The sequence below is a fragment of the Tinamus guttatus genome, unplaced genomic scaffold, assembly GCF_059628265.1.
Source record: "Tinamus guttatus ecotype Peru unplaced genomic scaffold, ASM5962826v1 Tinamus_guttatus_pri_ptg000489l, whole genome shotgun sequence".
NCBI classification, from domain to species: domain Eukaryota; kingdom Metazoa; phylum Chordata; class Aves; order Tinamiformes; family Tinamidae; genus Tinamus; species Tinamus guttatus.
The window spans coordinates 2,435,191-2,441,774 of NW_028289023.1; positions in this window are offsets into that span (position 1 = coordinate 2,435,191).

Genomic DNA, 6,584 nt, shown 5'->3' on the forward strand with positions numbered 1-6,584 from the left:
CTCAAATGTGGCTATGAGGAACATCACATGTGCTCACCATGTTCAAGTAACCATGATGTGTTTTTATTTTGACTCCAGTCATGTGCTGAGAAAATACCCTGAGTTTGCTGGAGCTATATGTGCAGCCACAAACAAACAGAAGCCCAAATTTTTGAACTTCTGATTTAAGTCATGCGTACCTGACAATAAATGCACCAGATGGCTCTGAAGTGCCTGCAAAAATATTACAAAAACCATCTGTATAAGCCTTTAGTATCACAACAAGATTATAAAACATAGGATTGTTTTTGTGACAAAACCATTACGATTTTAGCAAGTTGGGCAAGAGATTCATTAGTACTTCTCGGAATCCTATTTTACAATGGATTTACCACAATAGTGGTAAATTACGTAGCAGACAGTTTTATGATCCCAGATACCTACTTCGACAGGAACAGAACTGAAAATGAATCAAGACTTTCTCAGATAGTCAATAGTGGAGTTTGCATAAGACAAGCACCAGCAAACTAACTAACTGCCTATCACAGAAGTACAAAAACTTCAATCCTGTTCCGTTGTTTTTAGAAATATAAAACTAATTTCTACGTTGACTTGTGCACAAATCGTTTTTATAGCCTCTTTTTTACACTCTTGCTGATTTTAACCTGTTGCTTATATTTTTATAGTATGTCTTTTTTTCCACAGTGGATATGTGAAGTTCCTATTTATTGGTAAAACTCTATCATGCTAGGTTGAGTAGCAACCTAGTCTGCTATGTGATAATTACAGTAACTAAGTTCTTCTTTAAATAAAATGGATACGTAAAGATTAAAAAACCCGTCATCCAGGTTTCTGCAAACAGACATGCACAGGGTTTCCATCAAAACACTCCACACCTAGAGAGACAAATGTAAAATCCAGTGTGACCCAGTCTGCCTATATAGGCAGAAGTGCTGTTCCATTTGGGCTTTTTTCATAATTTCAGAGGTGTCCCAGACACTATGCTAATGCCACCATAGCAAAATTTGGCTAGAAAGTTGGATTAAACAGCCACCTATAGCAGAGATCTGTTTCAATGTCCTCTAGAAGGGGAAAAAAAAATCTAAATTAAGCTTTTAGTTCCATCTTATCCACAGAAATCAGCACTTAAAAAAATAAAGAGAACTGAAAAAGAAATTCTTGGTGGGAATATATTTTTGCTTATATAGCACTACTCCTGTATCCCAGAAAATGTGTTTCTCCACCAAGTACTGCAGATGCTTTACCCAAACAAAATAATGTTTGAAATACCGTAGCAGCATCAAAAACACTAATCGGATGAAACAATAAATCTAAAGAAGGGTATGTACAGATTTATGTACAGAAAATGCAGAATAACGTGCCTTATTACAGTAGACTGTGAGAAGTTTAAAGAAAAGTGCTAACAAAACCAGTCATGAGCTAGAGATGGAAATCAGCAGTTAATAGACATTCCAAACCCAAGGGAGTTACACAAGCAGTGTGAAAAAATAAATTGCGAGTCCTTCTGTTCCAGTGCCTAAAAGCCTCTCAGTGAAGCAGTTTAACTCACATACTGGTTGTAGTCTTAATGCATTAACCCAGGGCTGTGCTACAGCTAATCTATTATTGCTTTAGAAGAGGATAAATTATCTACTGCATGACCATAGCTGGAGGGCTTCTGGTATCACAAACCAGTAGCACTAACTACCAGTGTGGATCTAACTAGGACCACATCACACAGTGCAGACCTGCCCCTTCACCGGGCACAGGGTCTTATCACTCGCTTGCAAGGAGTTTTGTTTCTCCTGCAACTATTTCAGCCACAAGTCTCAGAAAGTTCAGTTAAGACCTCCACAGGAGGTTATTATATAATATTTATTATATTGTATTATTATTATATCTATTATATCTACAAGAAATGTCCCTCAGGAATGGTGTTCATGTCCCATCCTTCGCCAAAAAACTTTTACCTTTCGCCTCAGTGATACGGTGCAACCTGTGTCAGACATGGATCTCAGACTCGCTCCTTAAAACTAAAAATGCTTGAGGTCCCTGGTCAACTCTTAATCAGACAAACTTACGGCAACGAAACTGCAGATTAGACCAGATCAGAGGCACAAAGTCGCTCAGAGGATCATGGATTTTTAACAATATGGCTGTACAGGAAGATGGGTGACCTGAATGACAGGTCAAAATATTCCTGAAAAGCTAAAATTTTATTTTCCTGAAGCAGTTTATTAGTGCTTCTTAACTTCATTCAGCTTTTTAAGCATTGATGCAGCAAACAAACCACTATATTTTACCTGTTAATTATTTATGTGTGGTTTTACTGAAAATTATTTATTGAGAATTAACAGCAATAATAATATTTGTAAAGGCCATATTCAAATCTAAAGAAAGGCGCTTAGGATCCAATCAGCACAGAAATTAAGACCCCTCTAGAAAGGTCTGACAAAGTCCTTTAGACTTTACAAGGTGGAAACACCTGCAAATGGAGAAAGTTACTTTGCTGCAAAATTATCTTAAATCTGCATTCAAAAAAGTTCTCCTAAGTTTTGCTCTCTCAAAATGCTCATGTGAATAACTAAAAACTACAAAGCACAGATCCCTAGAGGTCTTCCCACATTTCTCATGAGGTAGGCAAAAAGAATATATTAAAAATTAGAGGTGCCCTGCTGGGTAATGCGTGTTGGCCCTTTTCATTCGTGCGCCCGTTAGTCCTCGGTGCAGGCGGTCACTCCCAGAGCGCACGGGTGACAACGTGCACCATGACCCTTCGCTTAGTGCGTCTCCTTGCTGAGGTATCAGCAGTCCGGCCCTGTTTCTTGCCAGTGAAGGTGCTCTATTTTTCCTGCCTGCTTCCCACTCCTAGACTCCTACATTGTCTGCGCTATTGCTCTTCTCAGTCGCTTTTACCCTAAAACTACAGGTTGGCTTTCCACAAGTCGTGGGGCCTGTGTTATTAAGCCAGACTTGCCAACCACCAGCAGCCTCAAGCTTTCACCAAAGTCCTCAGCCCGCCTGGCTTTTCCTCCCTGCTCTGACATCTCCACATGAAGGGCCTCTCTTCCCTTTTTCCTCAGGCTCCGTATTCTCCCCTGGACCCTTTTCCCCTCCCGCTGCCCCTGCTGTGGGGCACGCCGCTCCACGACCGCCATCTCTGTGCGTCCCGTTCCCAGCTCGTACAGGGAGCCAGCATGTCGAAATCACAGGGGAAAGCAAGCCTGTTCTTCCCGTATTTCTGGCTAAGACTAGAAGCGGAGTGCCAAAAACCAGTTGTGTCTCATCTGCTGTGTGGAGAGGTACTGTGGAGCTCCTCACCTCAAAACGCTGGCTCCGCAAGGTGCTTGGCCCTAATAAGAGCCCTGTCCTCACCTAGACAAGTTAGAGATAATAAATAGTCTTCAAATAAGCCTTAGCAATGCTCTGCTCAACCCAGACAGATCCCAGGGGCCTTAGCATTTTAGGGGTACAGTGAGAAAAATACCTGATAACTAAAAGCAACCTACATAAGAAAGTATGTTTGACATTTAAGTAGTTGCCAACATGAAACAGGAGGTTGTGCCTCAGACTTTAAGTCATGGGCTGCCATCATCCTTCAAATGCCTCACAGGCCACCCCTCAATTTCGTCATCAAACATTTTACTCAACATTTTACACAGGCAAAATGATTCCACAGACCAGAACGGATGTTGTTGGGCCACAGTTATGTTCTCACGAATCCAATGCCTTTTTAAATTAAATCCTCCAGCTAATGATAGAAATTGGTCACCCTTTGATGGAGTAATTTGAAACTATTGTTTGACAAGTGTTCCTAAGGCTATGTTTTGTTCTGGCAGACAAAGCATAAAAACACAGTCCTAATGATACTCTGCAGTTAATGCAAGAAAATACCTCGTCAACAGGACAAGATGAAAATTGAGACTATATTAAAAAAAGCTAATGGTGCCTATGAAAGACTCTGAAATGCATAGAAGCGACAAGTTCTCCAGGCTCAGATTAAAGAAGTCTCTGAACCGTCTCTGGTTGACATAGCCATCTTAACTGGCTAAAAAACTGCAGATATGTATGCTAAGTGTTTTGATTTCATGTGACATCTAGTACTGGCAAAAGTGGCAACGCTGATGAAAAATAAGCAATACGATTTTAGGAAAAAAATAACTAAAACTTATTATAAAGTTAGTACTGGGCTCTTTAGTAGTTCAGCTGCTTATGCACACGTTTGATACAAAATTGTGGCCAGAATTGGCTGTTGTTTTTCACATCTTCTCGTCACTGATAGATTAAATAAATGTTATCTCTTTATGAGACAATGGGCATCTGTGGATTCCTTCGTCTCTGTTTAATTCTGCAAAATAATTGAAAAAATCAATTAAAAGTGAAGTTCAAACCAGTTACTAAACACCACGTATCTTTCCTATTGTGGAAGTGGCGTCCTACCCTCTGTGTGCAACAACAAAGCTGTTAGGGTTTCATTTCACTCATAATTGCATTCAGGAAACCTACTGGTAGTCCCATAATGAGGAGCTGGTTTTACTTTCTGATGCGCTAAGAACTTCCTTTTTTCTTAGCACTGCAGCTACTAGTGACTTCAGAGTACCATTGAAATTGGAGCCTCTGCTATATCAGAGGTACTGAAATCAGGAGACTTTTTACATGGTCTGCTGAAAAATCTGACAGAAGATCTTATGCCTGGGCATATTTTGATTTTCAGTCCTCTATGGCAAGAGGTGTCTCCTGTTAACAAGGTCAGTAGAGCCCTTTCTGCTGTGCCCTGAAGCATCACCATAATTAGCACAACGGATACAACCACTATCAAGTTTATCAGTGGCATAAAATATTTTATTGAATCAAGTGTTGACATCATGGCACAATGGGACATTTCTAAAGCTATCCCGAACCAGGGGGGCAAATGGTGTGTCATGTTCATATAAACAAATGCAAATATAAAATTAGAGGGTGTATGTAAATAGAGTGAGCTATGGTGGTGAAAAGACCTAACAGTAGTCTTCTCTTGAGAAACACAAAATTTCTTGGTAGAACAGCCTGAATTGCTTGAAATGAAGAGATAAGTCTATATTGATGGGGTTAGAAATGATCAAATAAGATGCTGAATCCCAAATCCGTTTATTGCTTTTTTGTTGGTGCACGTTGAATACATGTTTTAAGAGATTTCTTTTTGGCGGTTGCTATGGTAAAAAGCAGGCCCTAGTCCATATACTTAAAACCCATGAACTGCAATTAACTGCTTAACGCTGTAACATACAGCAGCTCTAGTAACACCTTAACAGCTTTGAGCATGATACTCCATCATCTCAACAGATGGTGATTTTTGGCATTCTGTGTTTTCAGTTCATTCTTCTCCTTTATAATCCTTGCCATTATATCTTTTGAAAAGTGCTTCTGGGCTAACTTAATTGCAATTTGATTATGCTGAGGCATTCCTTGCATCTTTTTGAATATCCGTTATGGATGACCAAAAAATGGAGAAGAAAAAAAAACAAACGCTTGTATGTGTATCACTGGCAAGGATTGTAAGAGCAGTTTTTCAAAGTACTTTAGGAATATTTTTTTATTGTCTGTAGACATAAACATACAGTCTCAAAATACCTTGTGTGCTGTAGGAATCCTACACCTCAGTAGAGAGGAGACATAATTAATTTTTTTTTTCTTGAAGAAAGATCCACCCTGAATGTTTGTTGAGAGTCTGAATTAAATAAGAGTTACCAAATTCAACTTGTTTTTTCAGAAGGGAGTTGCCCATTATTGTTATTCCTACAGAGTTGAAGACTGAATTGCCCATGAATTTTGCTCATTGTTTCAAAGATTTATGACTCATATAAATCTGTTTTAACATGGAATTTAACCATAATTAGAAAAAGTTGCCTTTGTCCACACATTATCAAGAGCAAGATGGGCTAGTGAAACTGCTTTTCAGTCACTCTCTCTCTCCCATATGTTTGTGTTCCATTTTTAATATGTTCTTAAGTTAGAAATGGATTCTTCCGATTCAAAATCAGAACTGTTTTTTATTTTGCTCCTCCAAGAGATCTCATGTATTGTGCTGCTAAGACACTTTAGGTGTAGACGTTGTCTTAAATTTTCTAATTCAGGATGTTTAGCATTGTGACGAATGTACTGAGTAATCTTTTTGTGTGTGTGTGTGTGCCTTCATTGGCACTATGGGCAGCGTTTCTTATTATTTAGGAAAAGGAAACAACATGGAAAAGGAAAAGAACAGTTTTCCCAGAATCCCAACCAGATAATTTTGCAGTTTCAAGTTTTAAAATACAAATGTCTCACAGCTATTTCCTGGCTGACTCCAGGTTTCTATGATTATTATTTATACAGTGCTGATAGTGTGCTTGACACTGTGCAAATATAGAAGGAGATGGGGACTCTCTGCCAGGATTCCCTAGATGTTCGAGGTAGTGTTAGCCTCTTTAAGCGGAAGCTTGAGGCTGTGTTTAAAGGGAGTTGCTTTTCCACCCTGCCAACATGCAGGTTCATACGTATGGCCGTGGGAAACCCTGCTCAGATGCACCCAGCAAGGCTCGGGAAGGATTGACCCAGTGGAGTTTAATTTAATTAGGACAGCAGCAGCA